At 39.8% G+C, this 21,180-nt stretch overlaps 1 pseudogene; it reads right to left on the reverse strand.

The window, feature by feature from the left end:
* Window positions 1–4,955: 4,955 nt before the first annotated feature.
* LOC146577392 (uncharacterized) lies at window positions 4,956–20,392 on the reverse strand (annotated as a pseudogene).
* Window positions 20,393–21,180: the final 788 nt, after the last annotated feature.

Here is a 21,180-nt window from a genome sequence, read left to right on the forward strand (position 1 = left end):
ACACTGAGCATGTGCAAACTCATCAGCCAACATCCTGTCACACTGAGCATGTGCAAACACAGCAGCCAACATCCTGTCACACTGAGCATGTGCAAACACAGCAGCCAACATCCTGTCACACTGAGCATGTGCAAACACAGCAGCCAACATCCTGTCACACTGAGCATGTGCAAACACAGCAGCCAACATCCTGTCACACTGAGCATCTGCAAACACCACTCTCAGCTTCCATCACTCACAAGCTCCACCCTCCACTTAAAAGCCCAGAACAAAGCTTGTGACCAACACATCACAGACAGAGGTGATGTTCACGCTCTGTTTCTGGGTGGGAAACTCACCTGTGGGTGTGGCTGTTCCTCCCCTACAATCTCTGATGTCACAGCTGCTAAATTAGACTGAACTGAAGCCAGACTCAAACAGAAAACATCCTCAAAGACTTAGAGAGAGAGAGCTGCTCCATCTCTGGACCCAAAATATATGTTCCACCACCATGCTGCAATGCATCTTGGGATAGGGTGGGCCCACCTGTGCTTCAAATCCAGGGAGAAGGTGGACACGTTTGTGGGAGGCTAGGATTCTGGACGCCCTTTGCGGCCACGCTGTGATGTCATGGACCTCCAGAGGAAGCAGAGGCTGCATTTAAACACACCTGCTGACTTAATGTGTTCTGCTCTGACAGCTGCCATGTGTCACAGCGTGGATAATAAAGCCATCAAACTTCACTCAGCTCCAATAACACCATCAGTGTTTGATGTCCAGAGGATTCATCAGCTTTAACCATGATAGAAGCAGGAAGTTAAGATGAAGATGATAAACCACACTGAGCGACACACTGCGAGCAGGTTCGCAGAGATCTGAGCAAGAGCGAATGAAAAAACTGAGCGAGAGGGGCTGTTATTGAATGAATGAAGTCCTCACCTCCCAGCTTCAGTCAGACTGGTTCACCTGTCCCCACACCAGTCACACCACTGGCTGAGAACATGGATCAGCACTTGCACTTGAGAACATGGATAATGTGACTTGGAGCTCTTTTGGTTCAGAGACAGCAAGCAGTTAGGCAAAGAGAGAAGAACTCAGCCTGTGGGGTTCACTGAAAGATGTCATATAAATCCTCAGCACCATCCACAAGCATTTGCATTATTTGCAAAGAACATGGAGAACATCGGTGTATGAACGCAGCAGTACTCGTCTATATTGGAAAACAACATTTACAGCTACATTTACCAGAGGATCACAGACCCGCGCAGTAAACACAAGAGAGATAAACATGTTTGTGAACACAGGTTTGTTCTTACAGATTTATGACTTAATGCCAAACTATTCTGATCTCATTTTAAAATGAAACATGTCCATGTAATGACTGCATTAACCTGATGGGCCTGAGGTCAAGTTTAGGATATATTGTTCATTTCTCCAAAAGATATTTCAGATTGGTCGTACCTGATAAGTAGAAAAAGTAAAAATTATCTTTGAATGGTGTTTTTGTGTTTATTTATTTCTAAATGCTTGGACTGGACAAAATGAAAAGGTTTAGCAATGAGTACATGGCAGGCACAGCTCAGGTTTGAAAGTCTGAGACAGATTGTGCATGTGCACAGAGGGTTAGTGGATATATTGGCAAGAGGAGGATGAAGGTGGAGCTACCATCATCACCATGTCGCCATATGAGGGCAGTGGGTCTCAGGAGGTTCATAAAAACAATTGTGGGATGACTCACTGTCTTACTTTTCTGGAGGTCATTTAATACTTTAGGTTCAACATTTTCCAACCTGATATTGTAACGACATCAGAAATGAGTCATTCTGTTATGCTGCTGTATCATCGATTGATATAAATTCATGTTTCTGTAGCTAATCCAAAAAAATCATTGTTGTCTTCATACATTGACAATAATTCTTTACTCCTAAAGCTTCAAACGAGCAGGTTCATATCTCAGTATTTCACCAACAACTGAGGACACTAGAGTGTCATTCCTCAGTGCAACACAATGCAGTTCCTACAGTTTAACAGCATTTGACACATTTCTCTATATAAAAATGTTTCAGGCTAAAAAGTCCGTAAATGTTGACACTAGATCATATGTTCTACTCTTATGTGCACTGGAGTGGGTTGGTGATCAGTCTGTGAGGTGCTATCTAATGATCTACCAACCAAGTTAATAATCCTGTCATAAGATTTGGTTCCATCAATGACAGAAATGGATGAACCAGTGTTGATGTTTGGTTTCAGACTGATGGCACAATGATTGTGACCATGGATGCCGACTTTGGTCTTGGAAGAAAAAGAAGAAGTATTATTGAGCGCTTTCATGGAAACATCATGTTTGTAAGAGACAAAGATGTAGAGGAATATCTGCTGTCTCATCCTGATAGCTCCAAACCAGCTGAGCTGAGGAAAATGTTGTGTTCTCCTAAATAAGTCATAGTTTTAAATGGATTGGTTATGTAAGAGACAACATTTGAAGTATTTGTGATGGAAACAGATGTTTTCTTCCCTTACTGGAGAAACTTAAAAATAACATTCAGTACTGGAGGACACTTCCTATTTCTTTAATAGGGAGAGTGAATTCAATAAGAATGGTATTCCTCCCGCAGTATTTGTATCTGGTTCAAAACATCCCAATTTTCTTGCCCAAATCTTTTTTTAAAAAGATGGACGCCATCATTATGCCATTTATATGGAATTATAAAACACATAGAATAAAAAAAGACCACCTATGCAAACATAGATCCCTTGGTGGACTTACACTACCTAACTTTATGTACTACTACTGGGCATCAAATTTAAGAATAATTTCCCTTCTATTGGATGACACAGCAATACTCCCTAACGGCTTACAGATGGAGCGGGAGGATTGCCTTCCTTACTGTGTTGGTGGAATACTACTCTCTCCTATTCTTTTGACAAACTCATATTACAACTCGAATCCAGTGATTTATAATACCGTACAAATTTGGAGACAAATAATTAAGCACTTCAAATTGAAAAAACTATCAATGTGTACATCCATTACAGCTAACCCCTCTTTCCTTCCATCATGTGTAGACGGAGCTTTCAATATATGGCAGGAATTGGGAATTTGTAAATTAAAAGATTTATACCTAAATGATACTTTTATGTCATTCCAACATTTAAAAGATAGATTTGGATTGCCTCACAGTCATTTTTTTAGATATCTTCAACTAAGAGACTATATCCGTACATACCTGCCACAATTTGAAAACATATCGTCCGATCCTTTGGACAGATGTCTTAGTGATGGAAGGGGGTTTGAACAGAGAATTTCATTATTTTATAATTCAATACAGGAGATGAGTATACCTTCAACTACTTCAATCAAAGAGGAGTGGGAAAAAGAGTTTGGGACTCTCCTATCAGAAGATTTCTGGCAGGAGGCCTTACACAACATAAATACGCCTTTTATTAATTCCCGTCACTGTTTAATTCAATACAAAATTATACACAGACTACACTATTCAAGGGAAAAACTTCACAAAATGTATCCAGAGTGTTCCCCCCTCTGTGAAAAATGCAAGATACACTATGGAAATCTGTTACATTGTTTTGCACTATGTCCAAGGCTTCAGGGTTTTTGGTATGATATTTTTACTTATATGTCTAATATTTTTAAAAGTAAGATTGAACCAAATCCGACAGTAATCATCTTTGGGATTTCCAACGAAACACAAAATTTACAACACTCTCAAAAAAGGTTTATGGCATATGCTTTGATTATTGCAAAGAAATTGATCCTGCAGCTTTGGAAAGGCAATGAGACTCCTGTATTAAAAATGTGGCTTACTGAACTTATAAACACTCTTCACCTTGAAAAAATAAGATATAGTATGAATGACAATGTAAAAGATTTTGAATTAATCTGGCACCCTTTACTTATATACCTTGGGAAAATATAAAACTTTGTTTACTTGTTTCTCTTCCCTTTTGCTGACAGCCGGGGTATTGGGACCCCTTATGGGTGACTGCGGGTTTTTTCTTTTTTTTTTTTTTTTTTTTGTTGTTGGTGTTGTTTAATTATTTGCCTTGTTAGTTTAGAGAAAAAAAGGAGCATAAGCTATGTTATGTCAATTTGTAAAAACTACAATCATGATACTTGCTCTCAATAAAAATATTTGAAACGGAAACAGATGTTTTTGAATGTGCAGATGTTGAGTGCCCCCCCCCCCCCCCACACACACACACACACGCACACCCCTATTTTTTATTTTATTTTAAAGATAATTTCTGTCATGTTAAAGTTATTAGGGTTGATTGAGGACTACTATTTCCTTTTGTAATTAGGATTGTAGCAACTTTAAAGCTGGAAATTTACTTCAGTCACAAAACCAGCCAAAAACACAGGATGTAACTGGTGTAACTGGTGTAACTGGTGTATTTGGAGCCTCCTGTCGTCATGAAATTCCCTTTATGTTTTTGAACATGATTCATGGAGAGTTGTTAATCAATGCTAACGTCATTAACCTACAGTCAACAATGTCACCAAATGTTTCCCAAAAATATTATTTCTCTTATTGACTCGAAACCATTGAGATGATCTTTTTTTTAAACAGGCGAGCAGATCCAACGTATGTCATCAGTGAGCTGGTGAAAAGATACCAGGACAAGAACATCAAGCTGAATTTCATATACGACACCGTGTGTGTGCCGTCCTCACATATACATGTGAGTATTTTCTTTTACTATATGACACAAGAACAACATTTCCTGTTTATAAAACACTGTTTGGTGTTTATCAGACAAATGGAGGAGGAACACCTCGAGGTATTTCCCTGGCTGTCCATGTTTATGGACATAAACTGCAGTGCCAGCTATGATTTATTGGTCAATGTACACAAACTGACACACATGTCATCCTAAGCACATGCACACACTATTCAGTCCATACTTTGATAAACTCTTGTACAGTAAACAGTAAATATGTGTTAATCAGAAATCTTTTAGAGCACACGACGGCTTCCTGGGTTTGGGCTGAACGATGGAGAAGGCATGAAGAGGTTCTGCTCCTTCCTCAGAAGATCTGCAGGAGTCACAAAGAGATGACTCCATCAGATCAACTGGAAATTCTGACTGATGCATTATTGCATTATGGGAGGAGGACGTCATCGGATCTAGGTACACATGTTTCTGTATTAGTAGTTAAAATGACTCATTTATATTCAAACTGAGAGAGCTGACAGTTCCTACTGATAGAAGTGCAGCTCCTTCAGAGATGGGACAAAGAGGAGAAGGTCACAAGTCTGCTGAGGAGGAGATTTCTGCCATCCTGAAAGAGTCCCCGAGAAACCCGACTTTAATGGAACGTATGCTTGTAGTCACAAGTGAATCTTTTCTCTTCCATGTTTGTCCAAGTGACTATTTCAGAACAAGACATCCAACAGTGGATGGAAAGAGAGACAGAAGCTGACAAACATGCACTTTTGAAAACGAGACCCAAAGGTTTGTTGATTTTGCCTGATTTGTTTCTTATTGGGTACTCAGGAAGCTGACAGTGGCTACTTCCTGTCTTTAGATTCTGTTCCCAGATGGAAGAGGAAGTATGTCATGAAACTGGTCGGGCATTGCACAGCTACAAGCATTTCACCTCATGTCATACTGTGTATGGTTTTCTGTGTGTGATAAATACAATTTGAACTTGAATTTGAAACTGGTTCAATTCAACCAGCTCAGGTAGGATTGAATTAAACTATATTTAGTGTTTTGTTGATATTCCAATCGTAAGAGTTCAAATGTTAGCAAACATAAAGGTTAACAGTTGTGCTTAGTTATGTCGACTATATGATGGGAAAACCTTGCTGTCAGTTTTACATGTGCGTTTTTAAATGTAGATCCCTGAATCACGAGTCACCCACTGCAGACCAAACACAGGAAGTTAACGTGTTAATGTTACCATTTCCAATTACGGTGCCATTCATCTAATCTGGAAATGTTTGTTTTGGGGCGGTGTTGATCTTCCTATTGTGTTTAGGCCAGAGAGTGCTCTTCAAACTACTGACAGACACGCCCACATTACAAGCAGATGGTGTGAGTCTGATTTGATTTTCCAGTCAACGCTGAGAGACTGCGAGCAAGAAATGAAGCAAGGAAGAAGGATCGCTCTGCTCAATCTCAAGCACTTTTTCATTGTCACAGAGGGAAACATTGATTTTCTGCGTCACTTCCTCACAGAAAAGATATTTGTACCCATTCTGCAGGTAAACTGTTCATGGGACAATAAACAAATTTCACTTTGCAAAATGTTCTGCAGGGAGGTTGTGGTTGCTTCTTTCGACTACCATGACCTGGATGACTGAGAACCTACGCAGACACGTTCTCAGGGAAGGGCTCCACACTTATTGTACTGATTTAACTGAGCTTATTGTCATCAAGCAAAGTTTGCTTTAATGTGTCTCTATTGACAACACAAAGAATTTTTGTCACTAGTTATAAAATGTAGAAATCTTCAAATATATCTGAAGTGCTTGGTGTAAATTCAATGATTCAAGCTCCAGTTGGTTGTCATCTTCATTGAAAAATAAATATGAATAAATGATTATAATATATAATAAATAATATCATGTGTTGTTGGTGTTTTCTGTAAATGTCTTTTTGAATGTAAATGCTTTGTTTGAGACAGACAGGGAGTCGCTATAAAGCTGTCCAACCAAATCCACGTCTGTAACAGAGACTGAAGAAGATTGTAACAGAGTCCAACAGTCTGCAGTGGCCACCACAGTCCACCGTCTTCACATCACAATTTCAACATGTCTGTGAAGTCTCCTTGCCCTTGGGCTCATGCCTCGATGAACAAGTAGGTAGAGTTCAAATGTGGGTTTTCAGTGAATGTATAAGTGCAATTTACTGTTACTGCTGCTGTTTGTGTTTTGTCAGGTTTGTTTCATTAACATTTCTCAGACAGAAGAAGGTGATATTCCAACAGAGCTGAAAAGGAGAGCCGTCGATTCTTTACATTTGAAGAGCAGAGCAGCTGAAGAGAAGCTGTGACTCCAACGTGAGATGGACCCTGTGATTCATCACCTCCACCAGCAACACACTGACCTGCATTCATCCATAGATGCCACTCAGAACCCTGGTTCCACAGCTGTTCTTGTTCACAGCTGCGTCCAGTTAGAGAGGAAACTGTATAATGCAATGATGATGTTCCAGCGTCATGTTATTGCTCCTCCTCCACATGCTTACCTGCCACAGTTTAACTCCGCCTCTCAGACAGTCATGTCACCTGATCTGCACGTTTTGCTGTACGATGACGTCATCTTGACGTTGACGAGGAGAAAAACTAGTTTTGTCCTGCAGATGGCGATCTTGCACCGTGTTCAGAGAGCTGACACTTTGATGATGCTGGTCTACTCAACTTACTTTTATCCTGGGTTGGACTCTATATGAGCAGCTTCCACTCTGGTTTCAGTGTTAAATACACTTGTTTGATTTCACTTGTAAAAGTTGGAAAATAAATATTTTATTGCAAAAATATTTGATGGTACATTTTCTGAGAGTCAAATATCTTGTTTGATTTGAGGAATGAACTGTTAAGGTGAAGAAATGAATCAGGTTAAAATAGTGGTGCTTTAAACCACTGCAGATGTATAATGTAATTTAACATGTTGATAATGGTTGTAGTGGGCTTGTAATGTAAATGTGGTCTGATTAAATGTGACATTAATGCTGACGCTGCATAAACCTGATAAAACAGTTCTATTAGTGGGTCTGTGTGATCAGCATCAGTGGGTGAAGGTGAGGCCTTGACTAGTAGAACGTCATGTTGGTGTTTAACAACACATGAGCCAACATCAGACTCCGAGCGCTACGATGCTCAAGATCAGAAGATCCAGTGTGACATCAGCGTTACCTGGCAACAGCAGCCCTCAGCCCATCTGACTTTATTGGAGGATATTTACACCAGCAACACGGTTTAGTTTGATATGACGGATCAACAACATGCTGTGATGTCCAGTTCATCTGTAATAGATACTGGATCTAATCAGTCAGCAGATATTTGATCACCTTATTTATAACTATACTAGAAACAAACACAACTGTGTTGGTGATTCATGCAAACTTGCATATCAGCCTTTTAAGGTTTTGTAGTACTGAGAACAAAGAGGTTGTGTTAGGGCTGAAAAGCCCGACTTGTTCTCCTCTGCAGGTCATCAAATGCACCACAGAAGTTTGTATTTGCAGAAGCCTGTATATGTTTGATGGCTTTATTATTCTCTGTTCAAAGACAATAAATGTGGAAAATGTCTCATGTAGTATCAGCATCATTTAAAAATGACTGCAAACATTTAGAGAACATGTGCTGCTGTTTGTGCTACATTTCCAACACTGAACTAACCCTGAAAACGTGATGGCAGGTGGCAGATTGGAGTTCACATGAAATATCGGCTGCATGAAGACTGGAAAATATAGATGATAAAAATATGCAGCCAAACATTTGTGGACATGGATAAACTATCTGATCCAAAAAGCAGGAAGTGACACAGCTAGAAAATGAAAGTGTGTAACAGCTGAAGTCAAATGTAATGCAGAGTTGAATCTGCACTTGGATCATCTGTGAAAGGTCCACATGTAGGGATCACATGAGTCATGATGTTTGTCAGTCAGCTTGAAAACTTCATCTACTGTGGCTACATATACTGGGCTGGTAGCTCCATAGTGTTGGAAAGAAACTATTAAATGTGCATATTTTAAAATCAGAGGCTCTTCTAACACAGGAGCCATGTTGAGTTTAGATTCCAGCCGACCACCGGCAGTCTGAAATGGAATGAAGCCCATTGACAGCGAGCAGGTCTAAACAGGAATGGAACGCATCCATGGATAATACACCACTTTATTTGAAGACATCTGTAGCACTGCCTCAGTTCTGGATGTTTCCACAGACTCCTCTGGCCTCTGTGCACCTAAAGAAAAGGTCAAAGGTCAGCAGCACATGTAGTTGGGATAAGTTTTCATTTACAAACAACAGTCGCACTGTGACAAAGTGGAGGAGCAGTTGCAACGCTCTCCATTTGTCCCATATGTGTTTACCTTTTCTTGCACATTGTACACATTATTCTGTTTCTATGTATTTGCTATGATTTGCTATTTGTCAAGTAACATTGCTTCACTCACTATCCCGGGTTTGTTTGTGTAAGCGTTCTGTTGCCGGCAAATCAAACATTCTGCAAATTAAGACAAATGGTGGAGAGTCCCAGATATATCTGGGACTCTCCACCATTTGACCTTAGAACTGAAGAAGCTTCTCGGATGAGAGGTGAAACATCTTCAAGCAACTTAAAGAAGTCTAGACGCTTTTCTTTGCAAGCTCCTTTGACTACGATGACCTGGATGACTGAGAACCTTCACAGACATAAACATGTGTTTCCTTCACCAACCTCACACACAGATCCAATAAGATCAGGAAGTGGGCAGTATAGTACAATATGTGTTATTTTGTGCTGTACTGCCCAAACTAAAGATCTGCTGAAGTGTTGGAAATGATTCAGATGTTTATTCTGGACGATACAGCAGAAGATCAGACATGAAAGTGGAGATAACACAGAAGACATGCAGCAAAGGGTCAGAGGTCAGACTGGGCCACTGGATTCAACAATGAGCCAATGATCATCAAGTAGTGACTAAAGCAGAGCCCTGACGTTCTGACATTCATCACACAGTCAGAACAAATGTCTGCTGATGACTTCATCTAATGAAACGACTGATAGATGTCAATTCATCGATCAGCTGAGCTGCTGCTGCTGATCTTCTTCATCGTGCACAGAAACATTCAGCTTGTTTCAATCAGTAAATAACTTTGAACTGTTCCCACTCAAAATGCTGTCAGAACAATGATCATTGTTACTCCCCTCGAGTCTTAATAAAGCTCAACTTGTTCTTTGTGTTTAAACTGACATTTATTTCGGACAGGAGGATTCTTCCACATCTTAACATGTAATGATGTCCAACCACAGCCGATACAATGCCGTCAGAACTAAAAGGAAATACAAACTTAAATGAATATTCTTACTAAAGTCCTTAAGCATTATATACAACGAAACATTCCAACAAAATGATCAATAAAGTACACATTACACCTCACACTGCAGCTATTGCGCTTGAATACCACGCAACAGTCGCGCATTTACATACAACGATAATAAATAAAACATTTACCTCATTGGCCTCACTCAAAGGGAATAAACTTTCATTTTTACGTGGTGGGGAGGTCCAAAAAAAGGCACTCTTTATTTATCTTTCTGCACACGTGCAAACCTCGTGGCTCATCTCTTAATTAGCTTGCTGAGTGTGACAGCCAAAAAATGCCCTCTTAGCCACAACACAACTTTAGAAAAGGTTCCTATCTAATTGCACAATTAGCACAAATAACACATTTAAACATATAAATCTAATCAACAAACATGAATTACTATTTATTTCTTAATATTTCAACTACTTATTGTTTCAAACTTAACTATCTAATAAAATGAACTTAAATGCGAGAGTTGCCTATGACGGCAGCTGCAATCATTGTAGAACTCCACAAACATCACGTGTTGTTTTCCACATGTAAGATCAGCAAACACACAGAAACTTCCTGTTGCCACACACGGCCTCTAAAATCTCTTCCACGCTTTCTGTCTGAAGTCCACTCTCTGTGTCGGATCCACAGGAAACAACAAGATCTTATTAACATGGTTTTCAATGTGTCTCCTTACAAAAAGTCCAACCAATGAACAAATGTGTGTATTTGTGGAGGCCGAACAAAAGCATGACACATTCCTCTGTTTCTATAAACTGGAGTCAAACACAAACATGAAGAGTTTCACTGACAGACTCCAAAATGCCCCCACAGTGGATCAAAGGGAAATCCTACAGTGTGGCCAGAGACTCTTAAGTTCTTTGTTTTCTTTGTGAAGCCGACAACATCTGGAGCTTTGTGACTCATAGAAACATCATTTTGTTCTTTAGATGACAGCAGATTGGGACTGAATAATCAATCACTATCAAAGCAATAAGGACAAACATGCTGATTTTACAGGAACTTTGTTGGAGAAGCTGTAAAGACATGAAACTGGTGGAGATCCCAAACCAGTTGATAGTGCTGGTTATTCCAAATAAAGCTGTTTTCCATTTGAGATGAAATGACTTTCTGTCCTGATATATAATAAAGATGTTGTTGTTTTTGAGCCCCTGTATTAAAAGTAGTTTAAAGTCAGCTTGAGTTTGATGTCTTTATGTCAAAGCTGCTCATGATGTTGAGCTGCTGATGGAATAAAAACAGTGAAAAATCTCCTCAATATAAAAACATGTAGTCCAGACTTAAATGTAGCCTGTTGTTAGCTGAGGTCCACACACAGTGTTTGACAGTGTAAAGTGTGTGAAAGGGCTGCTGGTGGAGCTCACTAGGATGAGCAGGTGACCATGTGCCACGAGGTGGAGAGCAGCTGGCCTGGTTTGATTCTGACCCGGGCCACGCCCCCTTTCTCTCTCCCTCTGCTTTGCTGTCACTTATCTTCACTGCTCTGTCCAATAAAGCCGAAAAAGGCCCCAAATCAAAGAAATCTGCTGCAGCCTCTGAAATGTCTTCTGTTTCCTTCCAGAGGCCGACGGCTTTTTCACCGTCATACATACATGAAACTATCAAAGCTGACAATCATTTCATTCCAATAACATCTAATGGTACATATATATAGACACAGGACTACAAGTAAATGGCTCTCAGCATCTGGCTGTGGTAACAAATGTCCCTGTTTTGTGTTCAAATTGTGTGCATGTTTTAGACGTGTGTCACATGTAGAAACACAAAAATCCCACAATGACACAAAGATTGGTTTGACACAACTGTGCAGCTGTAAGTTGTTTCTAATGATTCATTGAAGCTCTTCTAACATTCTGGAGACGATCAGTACATGAATCTGTTCAACACGACAACAATTTGACTCATGAAGCATGAGATTCTGTTTGTCATCTTGTCCAAGTCACTAGTAAGATGAAAGTGATACATAGACTAGTGGACGAATATTATTTTGAAGGACAGATGGTTGCATCATAGAGGAGAAAACAGGACGCTGATGAGGGGTCTTGAATGAGTGAGCTGATTGTTGAGTTTCTGATGTGTGAAGAAGTTTTAACATGGCACACATTTGGTTACATGAGAAGAAAGTCGTTATGTGATGAGACAACAGGGTTATGTTGTGTGGTGTGAGGTGTGTGGCTGAGTGGATGAATGTTTGAGATTAATCTGGCTGATGATTTGTCTTTTGTTGCAAAGTTGAACCTGCCAGTTAGGTTTGGTATGATTTCCCCTCCTGGGATGAAGAACACGTGTCATGACTTAACAAGGCCTTTCTTTCTTTTTTCCTTTTTATTGTGTTACTTTCACAGTGCACTGAAAGTTTGTTGCTAAATCTCTGTCATTTAAAGCACATCTGAACATTTGAACAGGAAGAACTACACAACATGTTGTTGGGAACGGTTGCAAAGTGAGTTTCTCCAAAATTAAAATGGGCTCAGGAGAAAGCCACTTATTGGGACGATTAGGAAGCAAGTCCCTGTCTGAAAGGATTCAGCGGTGATCCAGTCGAAATTCTTTTTCCTTTTTTTGAAATGGCGTCATATTGCTGAGGGTGGAAACGAAATGCGACGATAGATTCCACTATCAGCACTGAATGAATAAATGAATAAAAAATGAGTGAAAAAAATGGGGAACTGACTGGACTGCTGAAAGCTGACAAGAGTTGACTGACTTAACACCACTATGCAAAGGTTAACCCCCACCCAGATGTGACAAAGGGGTGGATGTATCTCTGTGTGTGTCTTTTGTTGCAGGAGCAGGAGGAGACCAGAGGAGGAAACTTTGGGTCACATGACTGTGTGAACTCTGCAAATTTAAGCTTTTAGCTGTAATTTTTCTGTGTGTCTGTGAATTTACCAGCAGTGTGTTATTCATGATCCTGTTACTCACAATGCAGACGTCACTGTGAGAAAGTGTGTACACACCTGCGCAGCGCTAACATTTACATTACTTCTCTACAGCAGAGGGTTAATCATGTGATTTGATCATGTGATTTACAGCAGGACACAACTTAATAATGTTTTTCTACCACAGGATTACTGAGTTTTTGTGTGAAGGAAACTGTGTTGACAGGCTGTATGTTGGTGATGAAATTACACTGTGTTGTTGAGGAATGTGAATATTACAGTGGAGATGTGAATACAGTGTGAGAGACATACTGTGTTGAAGCCAGTGTTGCTTCTTTTACAGCAGAGTGTTAACTTTATGACCTTTTACAGCACCTCTGGAGTCTGGTGACCCAGGCCTGACCTAGGATGCTACTGCTAATGTTTCTCTAATGTGCTTGTAAAGGATTCAGCACAGACAGACAAGTGACAACTGAGCAGATGTGCAGGGTTATAGAATAGTTAAAATGGGCTCATTATCTGACCACTATTGAGCTCATAGTGATGAAACAAGTGAGTGACGAACTTAAGGAAAGTCACTGATTACAATGTGGGATGAAGTTGAGATGATCGATGATTTGGAGCAAATTATGGCACAAAAGCAGGAGTTTAATGATTTAGAATAAACCTGCAATGATACTTGTCTCTGTGATGCTGAATACTTTATTACTCTTATGAGCTACAGTTGTTTGCAAATGTGAAGTTTGTTTTAACTTACAGGGTTTTGTCTACAGGCAAGGATACAGGCTCCGGGTGGAGCTGGGAGTTGAACAATCTTAACATTTAACCACTGACTAATGTTTCTTTGACACAGGGTTACAGGTTTGGAGTGGAGCTGCTCCAAGAGAAACCCTGGAGAATTTTTCAGAGACAATGTGCAACATTCTTGTGCATGTCTCATTGTGTGGAGTTGACACATGGCGAGAGCCGTGTGGCAAAAGAGGAGTGTCAATATTTTAACTTGCAGATGTTGTGATGTGCCCTGAGAAGGAGTGACTGAAGGAAATCATCCACAAGATGGAAGCCAAGGCCTGGAGAGAGGCTTCAGGAGGATCATAGAGGAGCAGAGATCACCTTCAGCACAGCAGACATCCCACAGTGAGCTGTGCTACTGAGCTTCCAGAAGATCGTCGAGAGGAGACTTTGAACAGCAAACAACCAGGAGTGAAAGAGATTCAACGTTGACGTTGAGGAAGACAACTAGGGTGTACGATGTGCTCTGCCCTAATTCTTCAGCGGCGTTGGAACAGAAGCAGAAGGATGAAGGGAGCGTGCCAAGCTCTAATCGACGGTGCAGAGAGGAAGTTCAGCGATGGAATTGTGATTCTGTGAACAGCACAGACGCCAGGTGACTGGGAAATAGCTGACAGCACTTTTCCCAAGGATGGAGATCACCTAAAGTGTGTCACTGTGCCATGCAGACTTGACACTGCAGAGGGGCTTTTGTTTACATTTGCATCATGTGTTACACTTTTTTAATCTTTAATTTTAAATTGAAACTAACATTTAAAATCATTTGGTACAATGTGGAAAGAGGAAGAGTATTTCCAGCAGGAGCAGAAACGTCTGACTCAGCATGACGATGCTGTTGGTGGATACTGAAGAGCTCAGCCTGTCAAGACAGGATTAGGTTATCGTTTTTAAACATGTTTATTCAATTATATTCTGAGGCCAGTTATCTGGTATAATCTTTGGAAGTCTATTAAAATAAAAATAAAATCAGATGTGTGGTCTTTTGGTTGTTGTTGTTTTGTTCAATAAGCAGATGTTGGTGTTTCAGCAATGCAGTAACTTAAGTTTAAAAGGCTTGTTAGAAACTATGAAACACATCATACAGACTTGTGGACATTAGAAGACGACTAATAATCATCATGAATAAGACTAAAGGCAGGAAGGTGTCCTTTATAACTAATAATATTAATAACTAATAATATTAATATCATAGTCTGTCTGCAGCTGAGACAATACAAACTCAAACTGTGGGGAGAAGATTATATCACTTCAGTTTAAATTGACCTGGAAGCGCCACATTTTCACAGACTTCTTTATTTACAGCATTTTTTACGTGCTGTATAGATTATACAGTTAGGTCCATAAATATCTGGACAGAGAGAACTTCATTTCTGATTTTGGTTCTGTACATACACTAAAATCAATTTTAAATGAAACAACTCAGATGTGTTTGAAGTGCAGACGTTCAGCTTTAATTCAGGGGGTTGAACAAAGAGATGCAGAAAAATGTGAGGAACTAAAGCATGTTCAACACAATCCCTTCATTTCAGGGGAAATGTAGAGGAAAAATTACAAAAATTAAATAACTTAATTAAATTAATTAAATAATAAGATTGTCAGCTGGTAACCAGCTGAAAACCAGCTCCATGCGACCGCTTATCCTGGTCCCAGTGTTAGGGTCAGTGAATCCAGTTAACAGAAAGATATCCTGGATATACTTGACTGACTTTTTAGACTCAAGATTAATAATCATAATAAAAATTATAGTCTAAAATCCAGAAATCTGTACGATGTGTTTCATTATGTCTAACAAGCCTTGTACAGTTAAAGCTAACAGTTACTACATGACTGAAACACCAACATTATCTCTTTTATTAAAACATGCATATTAGGGCTGGCATCGTCACTCATGTCTAGAATCTATTCGATCCACGATTCCATTCAATTTGATTCAATGTGAATCGGGGAAATTTTGCCTCAGACAGTCAGAAATATTATAATTCAGGTCATGCATCAGTACATTTCTATATTTTTATATCTATAAAAATAAATCTGACACTTGAGAGACTTTATCAAAGGTGTGAGCGTCACAGCAGATGCCTTTGTGTCAAAGTAGCTGAGGATCAAACAGAAAAACATGAAGGTTTTCCTGGCCTGGGATTTTATACAAATATTCTGCAGTACATCAAAAACAAAAGAAAACCATTAATGAACATATGAACATTACCTGATGCTGCTGACGTGAAGCAGAGCAAAGTTACAGAGGTTTGATTACAGACACAGCTGAGCATTTTGCAATTTTGCATCATTTTAAAAAGTTTAAATTTGTTCAGTATTGAACGGCAGAAATGAGGCTTTGTTTTCATAAGTAAGTAAAAGAAAAAATAGCTGCCGACAGGCCGTAAGAACGGTAGACTTGTGCGTAACAAGCAAGCGAATAATGCAGAAAACAGGAAACTGTTCTTGAAGTACAGAGAGAGAGAGAGAGAGAGAGAGCTGTGCATGAAGTGTGATTTTATCCTGGTGGCAGCAAAACAATCAGAGGGAATTCATGACGACGTTTATGTGAAGTGTAGTTTGGAGCTTCTTTTGCTGCTGGTTTACTCAATATTGTTTGGAGAGAGATCAAACCTGCAGCTTCAGAATCAGCGCAAAAAGGGCGTAAACACAAAGCGCGGAGCCGCCGAAACATCAGAATCAGCGAGCTGTCGGCTTTCCGCTTGTGTCCGTGCCGTCAGGTGAGAAAGTCACATCTCACTGATTCTGATGCGTCGGCGGCTCCGCGCTTTGTGTTTACGTCTTTGTGCAGAATCCGTGTTCCTGCTCTCATTTACTGTTTTAGCTGTTTGGTGGTTGTTGAAACTTTGGGAGGTTTAACCTGAGATTCTGGCGTTTTGGCCAAAATAAGCGCAGATACTGAAGGACCCGTCCCATCCTGGCAACAAAACTGTTCCAACTTCTGCAATCTGGTAGAAGGTTCCGCATCATCCGGGCAAGGACAGAGAGACTCAAGAGGAGCTTCTATCCCCAAGCCATCCGGGCCCTAAACACACACACACCCGCCCTCTCACATCATCTATAATTGACTGAGACAGGACTCTTCCAGACACTCTAAACGAAGGCACAATGTACATTCCAAATTCCTTTAATTTTAAATATGTTTATATTGTCTATCCTGTAAAATAGTCAGATGTCTATTCATATTAATGTACAGAATTCACCTGCTTGCTGCTACTACTGCACATTCACCCAGTGTATATACTATATGTATATACAATATTCTTCCTCTACCCCCCCCATTTTTGCACATGTCGAGGAGCGTGTCAGGCTACATTTCACTGTGTGTTATACTTGTATAACTACATAGCAAAATCTCCAGTGTTAAATTAACACTAGAGTGTCTATATGGGTCCACACCTCTGAGTGTTAAATACAACACTGTTGAGTGTTAAATTAACACTTTTGACAGTGTTATGTTTAAAAGTAACCTAGTCAGTTTTGAAGATTAACTATGGCTAATACTGAGCAGTGCTGATTTTCTAACACTGGAATATTTCTAACATTTTGAGTTATTTTCCAGTGTTGGAAAATCAGCACTGGTTTCAGTTACTGCTGTTGATATGTTAAGAGTAAGAATAAGTTCAGATTCTCTTAAAGATAACAACACTAATATGTTAACAATTGTTGGACTTGTGGAGGTATTTTGAGAACCCTTATAAACATCTGAAGGAAAAATATTCTTTAATCATAGATGCAGACTCGTGGAAAAAATATTGATTAATCATTTTTATTTGATTTTGTAGAGTTAGAACAAACAGATTGGATTTTCAAAATCAGTCAGTTTCTTGGGGTCTGAAGCAACAACAGAACAGGGCTCTGAATTTTTGGAAGAAGCCCTTTTTTTTCTTCTTTTTCTCCTTGATTTTAATGTTGTTAGACTTCTCTGAATTATTAGTAAAAGAGACAACTGGCTCAGACATGGATAGACATACAGAAGGGAGTTCCTCACTAGGAAGATCATCAGACGTTGCCAGACTTTCAGAAGCAGGCTCTTTAGTAGGAAGAACATCAGCCTTTGATGAACTTTCAATGAGAGGTTCTTTAGTAGGATGAACATCTGACTTTGGCAGACTTCCACGAGCGGGTTCTCCAGTGGGAAGAATATCAGCCATTGTTGAACTTTCAAAAAGAGGTTCGGAAGTAGGAAGAACATCTGACTTCAGAACACTTTCCCAAGCAGGTTCTTGAGGTTCTTTAGGAGGAACAACATCTGGCTTCAGCAGATTTTTACAAGCAGGCTCTTTAGTCGGAAGAACATCAGCCTTTGTTGAACTTTTGGAAGGAGGTTCGTGAGTGGAAAAAATATCAGCAATTCGTGAACTTTCAACTGGAGGTTGGGAAGTGGGAAGAACATCTGACTTCAGCAGACCTTCAGGATGAGGTTCTTTAGTTGGAAGAACATCAGACACTACTGGACTTTCACAAGGGGGCTGGAAGATCTGGCATATGCTCGTCTTTGCTACATCAGAAATTGCCCTGAGTAGTCCTGGTGCAAAGTTTGCAATGTGGCTCAGCAGAATCTTTTCTGAATATTTCTCTCTGACTTCAGACAGGATACTTTGCACCATGTCATCTCTGATGGACCTTGAGAAGATGGCCTGGTTTTCCATTGTTAGGAGAGATTTGGACACTCGATCCAAAGTGGCCTTTGTCACACTGGTGGAGAGGATGCTCAATTTTTGGGAGGACATGTTCAGTAGGGGGTAAGAAGGAAGCTTCCAGAAGCCATGCAGGACACGGGGAACCACCTCTATCACCACGTCTGTTGCAGTGAACAGTTTGGAGGTTTGTGCGTCCTACTGCCTCTCTTTAAGGAGGTCAATGTACTTCCTGACATTGCTGAGGAGCTTAGGTGTTCTGCAGAATAAAGTTATAAGAATGATCTTTTACACCCATTTAAAAAAAATAACAGAAATTTTGAAATACTGTAGCTGGACTGTTAATGATTTTATGTCAGAGGTGACTCACTGAAATTTAGGAGGTATGGCCTCTGGAAATTCCAGCAGCATCCGGGCTTGAAACTCGATGTCCCTCATTTTATTTATTGTGTTCACTGCCCACACCTGAAACAGAAAGCATGTTTACATTGCAGTTTTGTTGAGAGGTTATGTGATTGTAGTAAAAAAAAAAAAAAAAAAAAGATCTCCAAATAACTAAAACTCTTGTGAGTTTTCTAGTCTTACCAGTTTCAGAAGAGGTTTGGCTTCTGTTTCTTCCAAACCCTCCAATTCAAACTCCCAAAGTCTTCAAAAGAAAACAAAAGAGAGGTTTTCTCTCAGCATTTACACTTCAGCACAAACCGTTTCAGGTGTGAGGTGGATGGTCTGTGTAACAGGGCAGCCCTTAGCGGCTGGAAACACAGTGAGACAGACCAAGGCAAGTGTAGTGGAACAAAGTATTTATTTGCTATATGGCTCTCCTTAAAACAATTAACTTGTCGAGCTTCTTCACAGCACAAAAATCCCCTAATGACAACTGGCAGCCTTAAATATGTTCAGCTGTCACAGACTTAACCATTATTCCACTCTCAGGTAAATTCTTAAATCCCAACCTTCCACCACAGTATACAATATATCAATAAGAATAAATAAATACATAAATACATCTTCACATTTACATATTAATAAATATTTCACACTTTAATGTTACACAAAACCCAATATTATAAAAACCCAGAAACCCAAGCACAAAAAGATTCACCACACTCTTTACCCATGGTCTCTCCCGGAACCTTTAAATGGTGTCTGGACCCCCGGGGAAACATTTGCCCAAACACCTTGAAGAGGACACAGGCAAGAAAGGTGAGTAATCATTAACTTACAAACACTTATTTGCACCACTTTTATCCCTAGATTTCACACACACATTTGCCTTAGTTTTCCTTATTGGTAAACCTTAATCACAATCTCAATCACCATTCTTCTCTCCTGACAGACAACCACCACATTCCTTGATGAGGAGCAGCTGTGCAGGATCTGAAACAAGGCCACCAACTGATTTTAAAATTCCCAATAAATAGTCAATAAATATTTAAACTTCTTGTGTGCAAATCCATGCTTAAAGTGCAATGCTACATAAAGTGCTTGATAAGGTGCTTTTAATAAAGTGAAAGGTGTGCTCTAAAGTGCTATACAGACAATACAATATAAATAAATGCAGTAAGGGAGTCCTCTTCCTTACAGTCTGTAGGTGTCACAGTAACTCACTGCTCTCTGACTGTCTCTTTGCTCCTCTCCACCAAAAGATCTCCCATATCTTCTGCAGTGAGGCTTGATGGTATTTGGTTTTCCTTCTGAAGTCTGAGGAATTCCGTCATCATTGCAATCTAAAAATAAAAGGAGACATTTAATCAGCATCACTCCCAGGTCTTCAGAAATCACCCGACATTTTATCTCAGTTTTGGTTTGGATGGATCTGGGTCTTACCTGAGCCCTGTAACCTGGTAGATACCAGCAGATCTCCACAGCTGTGTTATATATGGGTGTGTTGAACAGCACCTGTCAAAGAAATAAGAAATTACTCATTGTAACTTAAATTGATTCTCAGTTTGTCAGCTTTTTAAAACTACATCAAATTCTTCAAAAATGCAGTAAAAACAAAAAGTGTCACATACCCTGATGGGTTTGTAGATCCCTTTACTGGCTTCCATTAAAACGCTGCTGTTCTACCACAGTTGGGGAAGAGAAACTTTCCAAAACTCTTCAAAACTTGTGTAAGATCAAATGTAGATATGAAAATACTCCTGACTTGATGGTTTTTCTTGCACAGATGAGCTCTTTTTGAAGTCTGATGCAGATTTAAAAATGCACAATTCTAAAACAGTCACCATGGAAACATTTGATCCCTGCTTTATGTCATTAAATTAAAAGAAAACACTCTATTTTACACTACATTACACTATATGTTGTTCATTATATAAGTAAATAAGGGTAGGCTACAGCCGTCCTTAGGTCACTCCTGTGAAAAGATGCATACAAACTGGTGAATCAGAAAAGAAAGAAAGCCAACCTGCAGCATTATGTCCTTTTATGTTATTTCAATTCAATTCAGTTTTATTGATACAGCACCAAATCACAACAACAGTCGGCTCAAGGTGCTTTACTTTGTAAGGTAGACTCTAAAATAATATACACAAGGAGAAAAACCCAACAATCATATGACCCCCTATGAGCAAGCACTTTGGCGACAGTGGAAAAAAACTCCCTTTTAACAGGGAGGAAGCGCCGGCAGTAACAGGCTCAGTGAGGGGCGGCCATCTGCCAGGAGTGGTTGGGGTGAGAGAACGAAGATGGGACAAGAGGCATGCTGTGGAAGAGAGACAGAGATTAATAACAAGTGTGATTCAATGCAGAGAGGTCTATTAACACATAGTGAGGGAGAAAGGTGACTGAAGAAGAAATACTCAATGCATCATGGGAATCCCCAGCAGCCTACACC

Source organism: Mchenga conophoros, linkage group LG3 (genome assembly GCF_057382185.1).
Source record: "Mchenga conophoros isolate Kocher_MC1m ecotype Shallow Benthic linkage group LG3, M_conophoros_male_GT1.1, whole genome shotgun sequence".
Classification (NCBI taxonomy): domain Eukaryota; kingdom Metazoa; phylum Chordata; class Actinopteri; order Cichliformes; family Cichlidae; genus Mchenga; species Mchenga conophoros.